The sequence below is a fragment of the Pelobates fuscus genome, chromosome 1 (assembly GCF_036172605.1).
Source record: "Pelobates fuscus isolate aPelFus1 chromosome 1, aPelFus1.pri, whole genome shotgun sequence".
Lineage (NCBI taxonomy): Eukaryota > Metazoa > Chordata > Amphibia > Anura > Pelobatidae > Pelobates > Pelobates fuscus.
The window spans coordinates 75,090,995-75,108,730 of record NC_086317.1 but is presented as its reverse complement, the minus strand read 5'-3'; the positions used below and the strand labels follow the sequence as shown (position 1 = coordinate 75,108,730).

The following is a 17,736-nucleotide window of genomic DNA, read 5'->3' as shown; positions in this document are numbered from 1 at the left end:
CTGAATACCTAAACCTAGCGGCAAGGCAGCCATTGTTCCCCAGTTGCTAGAAAGGCCTGTCCCTCTGAAATAATGCAGGGAATCCGTGGGTGTCAGGTAAGGGAAATTTAAAAAATAAGTGTGGTGAAGAGATCACTGTCTAACCCCCTGTCACCACCCAATAATCCAAGAGTGGATTATAATATATTTAAAAAAATAAACGTGGAGTGGGACTTATTACATTACTTCCCAGGCCCCAACCATTGGCAGTGGGTAGGGGTCCCAATTATAAAACTAGGTGGAAGGACCTAGAGTCCCTATTTTATTTTAATGTCCCCCTCCTGATGCACATGGGTTGGGCCAGAGGTTTACTGTCTTCCCATGTTACTTCACATGCTGCTTCCCCATGGGCTGTTGCCAGGGGAGGGCTGGCAGCCTTAGGCCTGGGGGGCAAATCCAGTCAAGTGGCCCATTGCACCACCAAATCAGCTAACCATCCATGCCCACCTTTTCCTGGTTTTATAATGGATATTGATGTAATGAAGCAAGACAAATATGATACAATGTCTTTTATGTGGGGGGTGATGGGGTGAGGAAGGGGGTGATGGTCAGAGGGAGTGGGGTGATGGTGTGAAGGAGGGGTGGTAATGGTGTGTGTGAGGGAGGGGGGCAATGGTGTGAGGGAGGGGGTGCTGGTGTGATGGAGGGGGTGATAGTGTGAAGGAGGGGTGTAATGGTGTGAGGGAGGGGGGTGGTAATGGTGTGAGGGAGGTCGGTGATGGTGTGAGGGAGGGGGTGATGGTGAGTGGGGGTGTTGGTGTGAGAGAGGGGGTGATGGTGTGAAGGCAGAGGGGTGATGGTGTAAAGGAGAGGGGGTGATGGTGTGAAGGAGGGGGGTGATGGTGAGAGGGGGGGTTGATGGTGAGAAGGGGGGTTGATGGTGTGAAGAAGGGGGGTGATGGTGTGAAGAAGGGGGTGTGATGGTGAGAGGGATGATGGTGAGAGGGGGATGTTTGTGTGGATGAGGGGGGTAATGGTGAGAGGGAGGGGGGTAATAATGTGTGGGAGGGGGGTGATGGTGTGAGGGAGGAGGCACTACATACTTTCTGTCATTCCTTGGTCCAGTGTGGGCTCCCTGGTAATCCAGTGGGCTCCCTGGTGGACTGGTGGTGATATCCGGTCTTGAGCTCCACAGTGTGTAGAGCTGCAGACCATATCTCGTGAGACCCGGTCAGAGCGTTGCTGTGGTAACCCAACACAGTCTGCCCTAAGACGGCCTCGAGGCCATAGGAGGCTGCCTAAATCGCTTAATTAGAGAGCCACCTGTGGCCGTTTTAAAAAATAATTTAGGGCGGCCTTGGGGGCAATTGCCTCCCTTCCACCCGTCCCAGCCTGCCCCTGGCTGTTGCCTTTCTAGTGTCTAAGTTTAGACATTTAGGGGATATGCCCCAAACTGCAACATGGCAGGTGGGTGCATAGGAAGGTAAAATACCTTTATTATAGTCAGGGCCAGTCTTAGGGGTGTGCGAGCAGGGGTGCCAGCCAGTCGATATAGCTTGCACATGCAGGGCTGGTGGACGGCATTGTAGTCAGTGGTGTATTTCCCACGAGGCTAACAAGGCATTTTCCTTGGGTGGCACATTTACTGGGGCGACAAAAAAGCCGCCCCTTAGCGACCTGGCAGATGGCCTGTAAGCCTCTTTCATGGGGGGCCCAAAAGCTGTCTGGCTTTCCACCTCAGGACCCGGGATATGACGTGACACATACACACACACACACATTTACACACACAGGACACTGACACACACCTACATACAGAGGACACACTGACAGACACACATACACACAGAGGACACACTGACAGACACGCATTCACTGACAGACACACACTCTCAATGACACACACGTACAGGCAAAGGACACTGACACATACATTTACAAACAGCTGACACACACACACACACATTTACACACAGAGGAAACTGACACACAAACTTACACACACACTGATGGGCACACTTACCGACACATTCAATGGCAGACACACTCACTGACACCCACTCACTGGTTTGACATACACTGACAGACACATACACATTCTCTCACACACACACTCATAAGTTATTTTTATTATTTTCCCGCCTTGCCTCACTTCTTTTGGAAGAGCTGGAGTTGATCCTTTCCCTGGGGGTCCAGTAGGGATAATTTCCCTGTGTTCAGTGTGGGGCTTGTTTAATCTTCAAACTCTTCCAGCGCTGCTCTTTTGCATGCTGTTTGGAAATGCCAGAGCCAGAGTGATGTCATAACCTGGCTCTTGACATCACCGCACGGCGCGCAAGGGCGCACTGCTGGTAAATCATGAAAATTACAGCTATCTCTATACTTCCACCTCCATTTGGGCAAAATAGGCATTTTCCACCCAGGTAAGCAGGAGCCTAATATGCCTTAGTGCACAGCCAGCTGTCTCCTGGGGGCGCCAAGGTTGCCAGCCGGACAGCTCTTGGCATACCTGCTGCTTTTGGTGTGTGTACCACTGATTGAGAAACAAGACTCTTTTGTACTTATTACCTCTGTTCCCTAATGCCAGACACATTACCATTGATGAGTGAACTAAGTATTCTAACATATTTATTTCTACAATCTAACCAATTGTTTTAGAATTCCTTTCTACGTTTATGCTGTTCTGTCAATGTTCAAATTATAAATTGCTTCCCTAATTTACAAGTGATTTTCTCTGTTGTTCTTTTGCTTCATCAGTTTATGCCCAAGAAATGATTGGCTTTCTAACGCAGCGTGCATTCTGTCTAGGCTATTTCCAGTCTGGTGATATATTCTTCAAGCTCTAGTTTTAATTACTGCATCGAGCAATGTCTATGCCATTAAAACTGTCAGATGTTACCTACTGGCATATTGAATTTGGCAAACAGCTGATCCTTCAGCACTCAGCAAGCAAAAGCTTAGATTACTTCAATTATTCTGTTCGCTAAGGCTGTGTATAATTTTTCAAACTCTCAAAATATCAAGCAGTACTTTAAGTCGTGCAACTTCTGTCATTCATCTCCATTCTATATGTATATATGAGTATGTGTCATAGAGTTAATGTAAGCCTAAATATCGTCGCCAATGATACATGGTAAACATTAGGTTTCTGAATTGTACCTTGCATATTGACCTTGAAAGGTAACATTTTTTCGGGTTACATACATTGTTGCTTTGCTTAGAACTATATTTGTACATGATTTGTCATTTCATTTAACAGTAACTTGGATGCTATTATTATTTGTTCATTTTATGAATTCTTCAAATTTTTATGCTTATGTGTTTGATCGCTGAATACATTTATTTTTCTTATTCACTTTTTGGAATGTATCTTTTTCTATATGTGGTGCTTTTAATGCTCTTTATATTAGACAACATGCAAGGCTTGGGTTAGACTGCACCCATTACCGTATATACTCGAGTATAAGCCGACCCGAATATAGGCCGAGGCCCCTAATTTTACCCCAAAAAACTGGGAAAACTTATTGACTCGAGTATAAGACTAGGGTGGGAAATGCAGCAGCTACTGGTAAATTTCTAAATAAAATTAGATCCTAAAAAAAATGTATTAATTGAATATTTATTTGCAGTGTGTGTGTATGAGTGCAGTGTGTTTGCACTCATACACACACACACTGCACTCATACAAACACACTGCACTCATACACACACACTGCACTCATACACACACACTGCACTCATACAAACACACTGCACTCATACAAACACACTGCACTCATACACACACTGCACTCATACAGTGTGTGTATATGAGTGCAGTGTGTTTGTATGAGTGCAGTGTGTTTGTATGAGTGCAGTGTGTGTGTGTATGAGTGCAGTGTGTGTATATGAGTGCAGTGCGTGTGTGTATGAGTGCAGTGTGTTTGTATGAGTGCAGTGTGTGTGTATGAGTGCAGTGTGTGTGTATGAGTGCAGTGTGTGTGTATGAGTGCAGTGTGTGTGTATGAGTGCAGTGTGTGTGTGTGAATGCAGTGTGTGTGTGTGAATGCAGTGTGAGTGTGTGTAATGCAGTGTGTTTGTGTATGTGTTGCAGAGCCTTGGTGGGGGGTGGGCATTTTTATTATTATATTTTAAAATTATAATTTTAACTTTTTTTGTTATAATATTATTATTTTAATAATTTTTGTTATGTTATTATTTTTTATTTTATTATTATTTTTAAAATATTATAATTTAATTTTTAATTCATATTTTTTTCGTCCCCCCTCCCTGCTTGATACATGGCAGGGAGGGGGGCTCTCACTCCCTGGTGGTCCAGTGGCATTGGCAGTTCAGTGGAGAGGGGCTGGCAGGAAGCTCTTACTTACCTCTCCTGCAGCTCCTGTCAGCTCCCTCCTCCTCCGCGCCGGTCCGGTCAGCTCCCTTTGCAAGTCCCAGTGTAAGTCTCGCGGCCGCGCTATGATCCCACGGCTCTCGTGAGACTTACACTGTGAGCTGACAGGGGAGCTGACCGGACCGGCGCGGAGGAGAAGGGAGCTGACAGGAGCTACAGGGGAGGTAAGTAAGAGCTTCCTGCCAGCCCCCCTCCTACATTGACTCGAGTATAAGTTGAGTTGGGGTTTTTCAGCACAAAAAATGTGCTGAAAAACTCGGCTTATACTCGAGTATATACGGTACTTTGTTTAAATATTTTCCTAATCACGAAATACCTTGTATGTATCTATATGGTAATCTATGTTCAGACGAAATCTGGTTAGTCTAGTGAATGAATTGATCTGTTGATCTGGACTATCCATAACCTTCTATAACAAGTAACAAGGCTTGGGATAACAAATGGCTTGTTTCAGATACACTGATGCTAATATCAGATAGACCTATGATTAAGTGGATGTATCTTGAAATCTACTATGCTGCTAGAAATGGGGAGAGGGGCAACTTGATTCCTGCTCATATGGCTAAGAAACAAGACATTTCTGCACCGCATGCTTCTAAACTCTTATAAGGAAGGTAATAATTCTAACACCGAAAATTACATTGGGGATAAAGGTATGGTCCATTTAAACCTGACTCATATATCTGCTGCACAGGTCTTTGTGGTACAATGGGTCTGTGAAAGAAAGAAGAACAAGAATGAATGGTACCACGAAGGCTACACATCATAATACCCCAGGGAAGGGATCTGCCCTGCCAAATATATCAAAACTTTATTTAATTGTTTTCCCTTTTTAAAAAATCTTTATTGTTTGTATTTTACAAAAAAACAAAAACATTTGTGTATATCAAACACTAATAACATAGAAATTACCCTTTAGTCACATATACATCGACAAGAACATAGACAAAAGCAAATATAAAACAGAACATTTTTCTATGGCTAGTACTAAATGTAACCTATGAACTATAAAAGAAAAACACAGTCCCATAGACCTGCTGACTGACATGGAATGACTGACATGGAATGATATAATGCTTTGACATAATTTTGTTGATCTTTCCTGCTATAATTTTCTAAAATAGCTGAAGAGAGGGACATGACCCCCATATACGAGTATGATCTCATCTAAATAAGCCTCATCTCCAGCATAAATCTAAATGCCCATGATGCATTTTGTCCAAATCACTTGGTACTATGTACCTACTGTTCACAATTTGTAGTGAGTTTCTGTTGAGACAATTAATTATTTTGTCTACTGTATGTAGAGAAGAGACCCAGTCCTTCCTATATATTTTGATACTTAGATCTTTTTATGGTCTTTATTATCTAAACGAGTTTCTAATTTGCTTTTTTTTTTCACCCTCCCATACATAGATGCCTCCTCATATATATCCCTTTATTCTAATATTATTAAATATCTCCAATCCTATTGGAATTATCAAAATCCTCATTAGTTAACTCCATATTCCCCCTAAATTTCCCCCCTTTTCTTTAAGATCAATAAGGACGCTATACATTGATAACAACAGGTTGAGGAGGAGGGGTCTCTCTTTGTCGAACTGCATCTAGTATATCTATCAGTCTATGCATGTTATTTAAAGATGATATTCTGTGGATGAACTCCACCTGATCTGAATGTATAATACTGGTGTATTGAGGAACAAAGTTTAATATCTACATTCAGAAAAGCGATTGGCCGATAGCTTGCTACTGTTTCAAAGTCTTTAATTTGTTTAAGCATACAGTGGTTCCATGGTGTAATGGTTAGCACTCTGGACTTTGAATCCAGTGATCCGAGTTCAAATCTCGGTGGAACCTAATTTAATTTAAAAAAAGAGAGAAAAAAAGTGAAATATCCTGGTGAATGTGAGTAATTCCTCTACGAATTGGTTCTAGCGCAGATATATTAATATATATACAATTTTGTTTCTATTTATATGCACTGAAAAATAAATACATTAATAAATAAATACATAAAGGGAATCAACACAGTAAAGGAGGAGACTATATTTAAAAGAAGAAAAACTACCACAACAAGAGGACATAGTCTTAAATTAGAGGGACAAAGGTTTAAAAATAATATCAGGAAGTATTACTTTACTGAGAGGGTAGTGGATGCATGGAATAGCCTTCCAGCTGAAGTGGTAGAGGTTAACACAGTAAAGGAGTTTAAGCATGCGTGGGATAGGCATAAGGCTATCCTAACTATAAGATAAGGCCAGGGACTAATGAAAGTATTTAGAAAATTGGGCAGACTAGATGGGCCGAATGGTTCTTATCTGCCGTCACATTCTATGTTTCTATGTTTAAGCATGGGGACTTTGTTAGTCTGAATCATTTCACTATGCGTGTATATATATATATATATTTTTATTTATTTATTTTTTCTATTTTTTGGGGGGGGAGGGGAGGAGGTGTGCAGATGAGTACAGAAGAGCATGTGATGCCACAACAAAATTTTCAAGCTCTACAAAAACATGCATTGTATAACATCGACATGGAAATCTTAGAAGGTGCACTATTTTATGAACATGAAAATTAATAAACCTGCATAACAAGAAAATATATGCCGCCTCTCCAGAACCGGGCAGAGAAGGATAGAAGTAGAGCTCTGCTCGCGTCAAGCTAAGGCAGTTAGCAGCCCCTCCCCAGCTCAGTTGCGTGTAGGCCGGACTGCTCTGCTGTGGTCTCCCAGTAGTTAAATGTTGGCTATGGTGTCCCCTAGTTTGGTAGTACAATGTAGCATAGATTGCTGCACAATATCCAGCTATATCCCCGGAGAAATAGCACAGGGAGTAGGAGCTCACAGATAGTGCGTCTTCACAGCTTGCAGGTCACGCTCAGCTCCTCCCCCCTTTCTCCCACTAAGTATATTTTTAGATGTACAAAAATTATTAAAGGCTTTCATAAGGTCCATTTCAATATTTTACTTCAATATTTTATAAAATTGGTTGGTAAAGCTATCCAGACCAGGAACTATATTTAATATAAAATAAATTACTCCGTATAAAGTAAGAGCTACCTTAAGGTGTCTCACTAACACCCTACAAATATATGACAGGAAAAATATATATATGTATACTCACAACTAGATGAAAATATATAAAAATGTTAGCTCTGTGAACCAAATAGTATATACTTTTGAATCAAATACAACCTGTTAGGATATAGGTAATCTAAAGAAAAGGAAAAAGAAACAAAATAGTGCAATACAGTAATAAATTAGCACAAAGGGGAGGGGAGGTAGAGCTCTCACAAGATGTAAATTAACATTTAGGGGTATCACTCAATTTGAAGTCTGGTTCCAATAATACTCTTGTGTTTTGGAATTCTGGTAATGAAGAGATAATAGATAGTGCAATACAATAGATACAAAAATAATTTAATAAATGATTGCACTTAAAAACAAATAAAAAAGCTTGGCATGTCTCCACATCAGTAACTAGAAGAATCTTGTATAGTCCTACAAAGGTGAAGATGAATAAAAGTACATATAAAGTCTGATCAAATCCAACGCGTTTCGTCCCTCACAGGGGACCTCTTCAAGGATATGAGATAATCAGTTCTGATAATGTCAGCCAAAGAGGCAGACTGGGGGCAGGGCCAGTTTTGTCGGACTTGTGTGACACTTGAAAAAAAAGGTACGTTTTAACCCTTTCTAAGAGGACTAAAGAGGGCCAAGAAACTTAAATTGTTGGTTTTAACACTAGAGGATTAGGAATACATGTTTGTGTTCCTGACCCTATAGTGTTCCTTTAATAAACAGCACACAAATAAAATTAATTTAGCACTAGCACTATTTAATTTGTCTCCCACATTGGAATTAGTGTAGGACCCCCTGATGTTAAGATACTGTGAATTAGTGGTGGGCTTGACACAATATGGCCCTAAGGTGGAACTGAATCCCCATATTTGTTTGCTGAGAGGTAATTTTAAGTAGCCCTATAAAATAAAATAAAAATTTGTGTGCGGTTCTCTAATCAGTATTAAATACATTGTTTATAAGCCTAATTGGAGAATGATTAGGCTCATATAAATTAGCCAGCATAAATATTATGATAGATTATGTTCAATGCTCATAGCGACTCCGCTCTTTTTTTTGTCATTTTAAGAAGCTCGAAAACATGGGGGAAATCTCTTGATTTAATTCTCACATTGTCTTTGAGTTTATATTTGAATATGTTCGTTACGTAAAAAAAAATCTAAGAAAATACTTTTTTACTGGGGTGAGTTGATTTCCAGAGCATTTACAGAAATTATTCTACTGTTAATTGAAATAAATGTATATTAATGGAGACCCAGTTACCTTCCCAACCATCAGCAACAACCCCACCACACAATTAAACAAGACAACGCATAAGTGAATATACAAATTATTCCACATTATTTAAGGTGAACAACCCTTTCCCACACACACTATCACACCCACACACAGAATAACCCCCTCACACACACTGTCACCCTCCCTCATACGCACTGTCACCCCCTCACACACACACTGCTATGCCCCCCACACAGGGTCGCCACCAGCTCTAACTCAGGCCCGCCTCCAATCCCGCCCACATGGTCCGCCTCCAAATCCCGCCCACAGGAATACACACACAGACACAAAAACACACACTGATACAAAAGGACACAGACACACACACACAAAGATACATACTAACAGACACACACACTGAAACAGACATACACGCATATAGGCATACGTACTGACTCACACATACTGAGACATACACACATATACAGACACACAGGCATACATAGTGACAGAGACACATACATACATACCTACAGACACACATCCATGAGGACTTACACATACATACACCGACATACATACACACAGACATACATTCATTCATACTGGCATACATACATATATACATACATACATACATACAGACATACTGACAAACATACATTCATACAGACACTGACATCCATACACAGACATACATTCATACTGGCACACACGCATATATACAGACATACTGACAGACATACATACATACATTCATATATATTGACATCCATACACACAGACACACATACATACATACTGACATACAGACATACTGACATACACACAGACATACTGACATTCTGACATACACACAGACATTCTGACATACACACAGACATACTGACATACACACAGACATACTGACATTCTGACATACACACAGACATACTGACATACACACAGACATACTGACATTCTGACATACATACAGACGTACTGACATACATACAGACATTCTGACATACACACAGACATTCTGACATACACACAGACATACTGACATACACACAGACATACTGACATACACACAGACACACATACAGACATTCTGACATACATACATTCTGACATACATACATTCCGACATACACACGGGCATACTGACATACATACAGACATACTGACATACATACAGACATACACACAGACATACTGACATACATACAGACATACACATACTGACATACATACACACAGACATACTGACATACACATAGACATACTGACATACATACAGACATTCTGACATACATACAGACTTACTGACATACATACAGACTTACTGACATACATACAGACTTACTGACATACACACAGACATACTGACATACATATACACATTCATACAGACATACAGACATACTGACATACACATAGACATACTGACATACATACAGACATTCTGACATACATACAGACATTCTGACATACACACAGACACACTGACATACACACAGACACACTGACATACACACAGACATACTGACATACATACAGAGATTCTGACATACATACAGACTTACTGACATACATACAGACATTCTGACATACACACAGACACACTGACATACATACAGACATACTGACATACATACATACAGACATACAGACATATACAGACATACTGACATACATACATACATACATACATACACACACACGGGCATACTGACATACATAAAGACATACTGACATACATACAGAAATACTGACATACACATAGACATACTGACATACATACAGACATTCTGACATACATACAGACATTCTGACATACATACAGACATACTGACATACATACAGACATACTGACATACACATAGACATACTGACATACACACAGACATACTGACATACATACAGACATTCTGACATACATACAGACATTCTGACATACACACAGACATACATACAGACTGACATACATTCTGACATAGATACATACTAACACACAAATACAGCTAATTTTTCTTACCTTTTTTTGCAGGTGGAAGGCTGTGGCTGATGGGAGTCGGCGTGGCTTCAGCGGCCTGTCTTTCTTCCCTCCCATGCGGCGCTGAGGGGAGGGGAGGGAGCTGGGAGGAAGTGACGGCCACTTCCTCCCAGCAGTACTTTGCAGCTGAGATTTTTTTCCAAGGTGTCCGGTCGCGCTATTGCACGGCCGCAGCGCTGACCAGGCCCCTGAAGATACAGGGCCCATCGGGTGGTCCTAAGTGAGTGGGCCACCCGATGGGCCCCATCAGCGTGCGGGCCCCGGTGCAACTGCACCGGTGGCATCTCCGCCGCTACACTGTCACCCACAGCTATGTCATGTCACCATACTCCCACACTATAGTGTCCCTTTAAGTTGAGTGTTTGTAGGGATGTAAGGTATTGCCATTTGATTGCAGTGGTGTATTTGTATGTAGTGTTGCTGTTTAGAATGCAGGGACTGTGTATTTGTGGGTAGTGTTTGAATAGTCAGATGAATGCACAGATACACACATGCTGCCATACAAACCCAGATACACACAAGCATACTCACAAACTTAAACACACATACACAAGCTCATATACACATATAAAAACACAGAGACACAGATACACATGCACAGTGACAGGCTCTAGCATAGAAGTTATAATTTCAATATTTTTAGCCACCCTTCTGTTTCTATACCTTTTGGTAGCATGAGGGTGGCTTCTCTGAGGCCAACGGGACTGCAGGCTGAGGTTAGTGTTCACTGGGTTCCAGTGGCTGAGGCTGATGCTGGCTGAGACTAGTGCAGGCTCTCATTCCTCTCCCCATCCTCTCTGCTTCTCCTCTCTGTAAACTGGGAGGAAGTATCCTAAGTATACTTTCTCCCAGCATTGCCAATCTAGTTATTATAACGTTCATAACCTTGACTAATAGTGGTTGCAGCTATAATTATTTATTATCATTTCACTGAGCAATAGACCCTTACAATTTGCCACTGCTTTTGCAATTCTCCACAATTCTCTTTTTAATGAATAAACCTGTGGGGTTTGGGTATGTCATTGAACCATTAAATAAAACAAATACAACAATAGGATCATTTCCAAAATGTATGGCAAAAAAAAAATATCATAAAACAGCATTTAGGAAGAGATTACATTTTTTAAATTTTTACAAACCTGTATAGCAATATCTATGACCCATTTAATCTAATATTAACCATAATCTTGTATGTATGCTCGCAGCTAAACAAACTTTTACTACTTAATTAAAACTTACAGCACAGTAAAATGTTTATTTATTTTTTAACTGAATATTCAATTATCTCATTGCAAGTAAATACAGTTTGCTACTGACTAAGATTTGATTAAGCATAAATGTATTGATGTATAAGAAGCAAATATACATTTAATGTCTATACAAATCTCTGGTTACACGCTATACTTAAGGTGAACTTGTCATCCCCAAAATAATGGAGATCATACCACTTATGTTGATTTAAATGTTCCAAAAGGATATATGTAAAAAAGTAGAAATATTCAGTATTACATACATGCTGCCTTTACTGTCTACACTAGTCAAACTTTCTTTGTTTTTAGCATTCTTTATTCTTTGGTAGAGCTGTCCCGAATAGTTCGCTGGCGAATAGTTCCTGGCGAACATAGCTTGTTCGCGTTCGCCACGGCGGGCGAACATATGCGATGTTCGGTCCGCCCCATATTCGTCATCATTGAGTAAATGTTGACCCTGTACCTCACATTCCAGCCAATCAGCAGCAGACCCTCCCTCCCAGACCCTCCCACCTCCTGGACAGCATCCATTTTAGATTCATTCTGAAGCTGTATTCTTAGTGAGAGGAGGGACAGTGTGCTGCTGCTGATTTAATAGGGAAATCGATAGCTAGGCTAGTGTATTCAGTGTCCTCTACAGTCCTGAAGGACTCATCTGATCTCTGCTGTAAGGACAGCACCCCAAAAAGCCCTTTTTAGGGCTAGAACATCAGTCTGCTTTTTTTTTTCCGTGTAATCTAATTGCAGTTGCCTGCCTGCCAGCGTGTGTGTCAGGCTCACAGCGTATACTGTGCCCACTTGCCCATTGCCACCACTCATATCTGGTGTCACAATAGCTTGCATTTAAAAAAAAAAAAAAACATTTTTGACTGTAATATAATAGCAGTCAGTTTCCTTCACACGTGTGCGTTTCAGGGCCTGCCAGGGCACAGTGTCACACCAGTGCAACTCATATCTGGTGTAACAGTAGTGTACATTTAAAAAAAAAAAAAAAAAAATACAATTTTGACTGTAATAGATTGAATAGCAGTTCGTTGTCTGCAAGCATGTGTGTCAGGCCTACAGCGTCTACTCTGACAACTTCTGCCAGTGCACAGTGCCACTCATATCTGTTGTCACAGTAGCTTGCACGCATAGTACCACTAATCGAAAAAAAAATGACAGGCAGAGGCAGGTCACCCCGCAGGGGCCGTCCTGGGAAGTTGTCAGGGTACCTGTAGTCTCTACCTCAGAGGAGGTGAGAGACTTAGACGTTTATCCTCCCAGAGGGGTTGTTTCTTCCGTTCCTCGCGGTTCTCTCGGCCATTTACAAGCCGACCGCGAGGGATCCACTTCCTTATATGACGCGACGCTCAGTAGTCGACGTCATGACGCCAACCCGGGTCGACCTGTCAGTCAAGTCCCGAGCACTAATCAGGACTCGTCGGGGGCGTGATTACCCTCTAGAATCAAGGTATAAAGTAAGGCTTTCGGCATCTGCTCATTGCCCTGTCGTGGTTCTAGCCTGTCTAGTCACTCAGTGCTCTTGTATTCTAGTTGTCTCTTTGGTTCTGACCCGGCTTGTTTGTACTACCCTGTTTATCTCTGTTACCCTTTGACTCGGCTTGTCTCTCGCTTACCTGTCCTCTCGTTCCCTCGACCTCGGCTTGTTCCTAGACCATTCTCTACTTACTCCTTACGTTAAGTCGAATAGAGCTTGGTTGCTTCTTCTAAGTGTTGCTTCTAAGTGTCTGTGGTTGGAGATATTCTGGAGAGTTTTACAGAAGCTTCAACTGTCTAAGAGTTGTGCTAAGAGTTTTCTTTTTTACTGTTACAGGTAAGATTCATCTGTAGGAAAAGGTTACTGATTGCACAAGGTTTGATTTCCTGTTGGTAATTATAAGGCATTTGATTGGATTAGGTAGCTACTTGCTATTGATTGCTGTGTAAATTAGCTATTGTTTGCTAATAAGCAGAGGCCTGCCCAGGTGTTAAACATTCCTAGTGGGAGGTGATTTGAGGAGTATATAAGGGCTGTTGTCATTAGCTTGGCTAATAGAGCTTGGTTGCTTCTTCTAAGTGTTGCTTCTAAGTGTCTGTGGTTGGAGATATTCTGGAGAGTGTTGCTTCTAAGTGTCTGTGGTTGGAGATATTCTGGAGAGTGTTGCTTCTAAGTGTCTGTGGTTGGAGATATTCTGGAGATAAACTGGAGGTAATCTGAGGTATTCAGGAGGATAAATAAAAAGTTAAGATTAGTTTGATTTAAATTATTCACCTCATTGGAATGGCAGACTTAGTTCAGTGTAATAGTTGCTATGCATTTGTTTCGCGTTCCACTTTTTGGAGGTTTAGTTGTTGTCTAATCTGTAGACAGTTCTCTATCTTGCGGCAGGAGATTGTATTTTTGAAGTCTGAGATTTGTAAATTATCTGGTAAACAAACTCAGGCTGGAACTGCTGCAAAGCCACTGCCACAGAGACATACTAGGAATGGCAGATGGATTACTGTAGGATCTGGTAGACTTAGAGTTGTGGATAAAAGGCATATTGCACAGTCTGTTGTTCTACATAATTCATTTTCTGCACTTTCAGAGTGTAATGGTGTCATGGAGACAGGCACTGAGGCTAGTGGTGTTGTGCAGAGAGGCACTGAGGCTAGTGGTGTTGTGCAGAGAGGCACTGAGGCTAGTGGTGTTGTGCAGAGAGGCACTGAGGCTAGTGGTGTTGTGCAGAGAGGCACTGAGGCTAGTGGTGTTGTGCAGAGAGGCACTGAGGCTAGAGGTGTTGTGGAGAGAGGCACTGAGGCTAGAGGTGTTGTGGAGAGAGGCACTGAGGCTAGAGGTGTTGTGGAGAGAGGCACTGAGGCTAGAGGTGTTGTGGAGAGAGGCACTGAGGCTAGAGGTGTTGTGGAGAGAGGCACTGAGGCTAGTGCTGTTGTGGAGAGAGGCATTGAGGCCAGTGGTGTTGTGCAGAGAGGCTTGAAGACTATGATGAGGCCTAATAGAAAGCAGTTGTTGTTGGGGGATTCCATCATAAGAGGTGTGGAGATGGACAATGGTGGTCTTGTGAGGTGTCTTCCCGGAGCTACTGCTCACAGAGACAGGAGACGTATCTGTAATATTGTTAAGCAAGCAAAGCAGGAAGGGGAATTGGATGTAATTGTCCATTTAGGGACAAATGACTTGGCTTGCAATGAGGTTTCAGAGGTTAAGGAAGTTTTTAGTGTTTTTGCCAATGATATACGGCAGGTTGCTTCCACACTGTCATTCTCTGAAGTTCTGCCTGTGCATACCACTCAGAATGACAGGCGGATGCGTATTAGGGACTTTAACTTGTGGCTTGGTGAATGGTGTCGGGAGCAAGGATTTGGCTTTATTGCTCATGGTAGCTCTGTTTGGAACGGAAATAAACTGTACAAAAAAGATGGTTTGCATCTTTCTCAAAAGGGAACAAATGTTCTCAGTGAGCAGTTCAGAGGTTTTGCTAAGATGTATTTAAAGTAGGAGGGGGGGGGGGCAAAAGGGTGATAAAACATCAATCCAATTGTCCCCCAAAACAAGGACAGAAGGTGCCTGTAGCAAGTGTGTTAAAAAATGATAAGCTTAGAGTCATGTCTACAAATGCTCGCAGTTTAGGGAATAAGATCCATGAACTTGTGGCAATAATGGCAACTGATAGTGTAGATTTAGTCGCTGTTACTGAGACATGGTATAATGAAAAAAATGACTGGGACGTAGCAATACCAGGGTACTCTTTATATAGAAAAGACAGGGAAGGCAAGAAAGGGGGAGGGGTGGCCCTGTATGTGAAGGATAGCATAAAATCTAGCCTAATAAAGGTTAGTGAGACGAACATAGAGTCCATTTGTGTTACGTTAGAATTTGGTAATCACACAGTAGTTCGTGTAGCTGTGATTTATAGGCCCCCAGGACAAATTGAAGAGTTAGATAATCTACTAGTTGAAGAAATAGCTAAAATGACAATGAAGGGGGAAGTTATCACCATGGGTGACTTTAATCTTCCTGATGTGAATTGGAAAACAAAAATAGCTACTTGTGCCAGAAGCACACAAATTCTAAACTCCCTACTGGGATTGTCTCTAAAACAAGTCGTTGAGGAGCCAACTCGTAAAGAGGCCATACTAGATTTAGTGTTAACAAATGGAGATTTGGTATCAGATATTACTGTAGGTGAAAGTTTAGGATCCAGTGATCATCAGTCAGTGTGGTTTAATATAAGAACAGTGACTGAGTCACACCACACAAAAACAAAAGTTTTAGACTTTAGAAAAACAGACTTTTCTAAAATTAGAATATGTGTAAAGGAGTCATTATCAGACTGGAGCAACTTAAATGGAGTCCAAAATAAATGGGATTATTTAAAAGCTGCACTACTGAAGGCAACAGAAAATTGCATTAGGCTTGTCAGTAAAAGCAAAAAATTCAAGAAACCACTGTGGTACTCCGCAGATGTGGCCAAAATAGTAAAAAACAAAAAGTTAGCATTTAGTAATTATAAAAAAACCCAGAGTGAGGAAGACAGAATGACCTATAAGATTAGGCAGAAAGAGGCTAAGCAATTTATAAGAGCTTCCAAATCACACACAGAAGAGAAAATAGCACAGTCAGTAAAAAAGGGGGACAAAACTTTTTTTAGATACATAAATGAGAAAAGAAAAGTAAAACAAGGATTAGTTAGATTAAAAACAAAAGAAGGAAGGTATGTAGATGAGGATAAAGGTCTAGCTGACTGCCTCAATGAATATTTTTGTTCGGTATTTACAGCTGAAAATGAAGGAAAGGGACCTCTGTTAAAAAAAAGGATAAATGAGTCATTTATTACACGTGAGTTTACAGAGGAAGAGGTTCTATTTCAACTGTCAAAAGTAAAGACAAATAAGTCAATGGGACCTGATGGAATACACCCAAAGCTATTAAAAGTGCTTAGTGGTGAAGCCAGCAAGCTGAGCAGACGCATGATAGCTGGGCTCCTGCTTTACTTGCCGATTTCACCTAGATATTCGCAAAACTCGAGACATTAAGCAAACCGGGGTGCACTGCCTATATCAGGGGTGACCTGGTGATAATCCTGATACCTGAACCGAGTGTTTTGGAGATCGGAAGCCCAGGGTGGATAGCTGCGGCCTACAGATGGCGGAACCGGGGAGAGGCGGCCGCTCTCCTCGCCTAAACATTAGAGGTACAGACCCACCAACGCCCTGCTCCCCCCCCTGGACCGGCGGGGGTCATCCCGGTCCAGCCCTGAGGGGCAATTTTCCTGCCCGAGCCCCAAGGGTGGAACCCAGCGAGCAACGAGAAGCAGCGCAGCCAGATAAAATGGCCGCCGCCACGTGTACTCGAGACTCGGAGAAGCCTGACCTCGAGGCCAAGCTAGATAAATTATTCGCCAGGTTCTGGAGGACTATAACAACCAGGGAACGACAGGCCAAGGCATGCAAACCTATCACAGTGTTGCCGGTTAAGTCCCAACAAGAGTGCACACCGCCTCATGCGAATAAAGCCCTCAAACGGCACTGTGGACGGCAGAAACGAAGAGCCCGAAAGCCCAAGAGACTAACACGGTTGAAGGCGGCGACCCATCACAGCAAATGCCCGGTGACATTAAACTCACCTGTGAGGCATGAAAAGGCGATTCTACACCAGCGGCACACTGCGTCAAATAAGAACCGGACACGGCCGAGAGACCACAGGCAGACGCAACTCCTCCGCCGACAGCACCCAGAAGCGTGCCCTCACCCGGGAAGATCCTGGAGGCAACACAACACCTTACACAGG

General features: G+C 42.0%; 1 non-coding gene across 1 annotated transcript; it reads left to right on the top strand.

Annotated features, from left to right (window-relative positions):
- Positions 1-6,160: 6,160 nt before the first annotated feature.
- TRNAQ-UUG (transfer RNA glutamine (anticodon UUG)) lies at positions 6,161-6,232 on the top strand. Its single transcript has one exon. It is a non-coding gene; the product is annotated as a tRNA-Gln (tRNA).
- Positions 6,233-17,736: the final 11,504 nt, after the last annotated feature.